The sequence below is a fragment of the Arvicanthis niloticus genome, chromosome 21 (assembly GCF_011762505.2).
Source record: "Arvicanthis niloticus isolate mArvNil1 chromosome 21, mArvNil1.pat.X, whole genome shotgun sequence".
Taxonomy (NCBI): domain Eukaryota; kingdom Metazoa; phylum Chordata; class Mammalia; order Rodentia; family Muridae; genus Arvicanthis; species Arvicanthis niloticus.
Genome location: NC_047678.1, coordinates 17273652 through 17275439, shown reverse-complemented (window position 1 = coordinate 17275439; position 1788 = coordinate 17273652). Strand labels below are relative to the sequence as shown.

The 1788-nt window shown below is 42.2% G+C and overlaps 1 long non-coding RNA gene across 1 annotated transcript; it reads right to left on the bottom strand.

Moving 5' to 3' along the window:
- Positions 1–207: 207 nt before the first annotated feature.
- LOC143435409 (uncharacterized) lies at positions 208–1487 on the bottom strand. Its single transcript, XR_013105689.1, has 2 exons — positions 664–1487; positions 208–579 (listed from the first exon to the last, which is right to left on the bottom strand). It is a non-coding gene; the product is annotated as an uncharacterized LOC143435409 (long non-coding RNA).
- Between the last annotated feature and the right edge of the window lie 301 nt (positions 1488–1788).

The following is a 1788-nucleotide window of genomic DNA, read 5'->3' as shown; positions in this document are numbered from 1 at the left end:
CTTATATAACAAATAAAGGAAAACTGATTTCCAAATAAATCCTGTGAAGTCGAGACACACTGGGAGAGAAATCAGACTCCTTAGAGCTTGTGGGAAATGTGAGTTATATGCTCAGATTGCAGTTTGCTCTTTGCGGTTTTATTTAAGAAGCAAGTTAATGTTTACATGGCATTGGGCTTCAAAGTCCAGGCAATAAGGAGAAGAACGTGAGGGAGAAAAACAGTTTATTTGTGAAGAGGCAGGGGATTGTGGGAGTGGGGAGACAGCCACTGTGGGAATTGAATTGGGGGGGGGGCAGGTTCTTATCTTATCAGGGTGCAATGATTTTTTTTTTAATTAACATTATAAAATTTTATTATGCAACAATATAAGTAGTGTGTTTCCTGACTTCCAAGACAGTTATTCTTGTTGGGGTTCTGCCAAGACAGTTATTCTTGTTGGGGTTCCAGTTTTTAAAAAGAACAGGCCTCTTTCCCACTGTCGTAGTGTGGGACTCTGGCACCTCTCCGCAGCCATGTGATGTTTGTTCTCATGGATTCTTCTTTGCAAGACCACTTTCGGTGGGTGCCAATGACTGCTCTTTGGGGAACAAGGAAGGACTTTGTGTTAGATAGAAAAAAAATATCTCCAGCATTACTTCTTCTCAAATATTTCCTCTGATACCTTCTTTTGGGGGGAGGTGAAGGCCACTTCCTCCTGACTGTGTGGTTAAACCAGCCATACACGAGGCATTAGCACGAGACACACAAGCATGAGTTTCTGCCAGGCAGGATCCTGGAAAACATCCATTCAGGCTTGCTTCAAGGGAACCTCCAGAACAGAAGTGGAGTAGTCACCTGACCAGCATGTTATGATTTTGCCGTGTAGTCCTTTAGAGCTGTGCACACTTAAATACATTTAAATATTTTTGGTTGTGAGCCTAGCCTTTAATGGCTGAGCCATCTCTCCAGCCCACATTTAAATATTTTTTAAAATATACTTTTATGTGTATGAATGGTTTGCCTGCCTGTATATCTGTGCACCACATGAATGCCCAATGCCTACAGAGGCCAGAAGAGGGTGTTGGGTCCTCTGGAATTGGAATCACAGATCACTGTGAGTTGCTGTGTGGGTGCTGGGTATTAAACCTGGGTTTTCTGGAAGAGTAGCCAGTATGTTTAGCCACTGATTCATCATCTCCCCATCCCCAGAAGATAAATTCAGAAATGTTAAGTTCCATTAAAATTGTCAGAATCAGACCCCATACTTGATGGGACTATGTGTTTTTGAAAGACTGTCTAAAAGAAAGCTGAAGAGATGCTTTCTTACAACAAATACAGAGTGAGATTCAAAACTCTGAGTATCCCCTCCTGAGGAGGCATAACATAACCTCTGCCCCTTCAAGATGGCCTGTGTCCAGTGGCTTCCTTCCAAAGAGTACAGTGCAGACAGGGAGAAGACAGACAACACCTACTCCGATCAATATTAACCCGCACAAGGTGTTGACAGTCCCTACCTTGATAGGTCTCATGATGTGTCTTGATGTCACTTCACCTCTGGGGTCTCCCTCCCAAGGCCAGAAAGAACTGTGAGAAAATTGTCAAACCAAATGAAAGGATATTCTATAAATACTTGACTATTATTCCCCAAAACCAGCTAGATCAGGAGTTCTCAGCCTTCCTAGTGCTGTGACCCTTTATTTTAATACAGCTTCTTATGTTCTGGTGATCCCCAGCCATAAAGTTATTTTTGATGCTGCTTCATAACTGGTATTTTGCTGTGGTTATGAACCATGATGTAAATAATTTC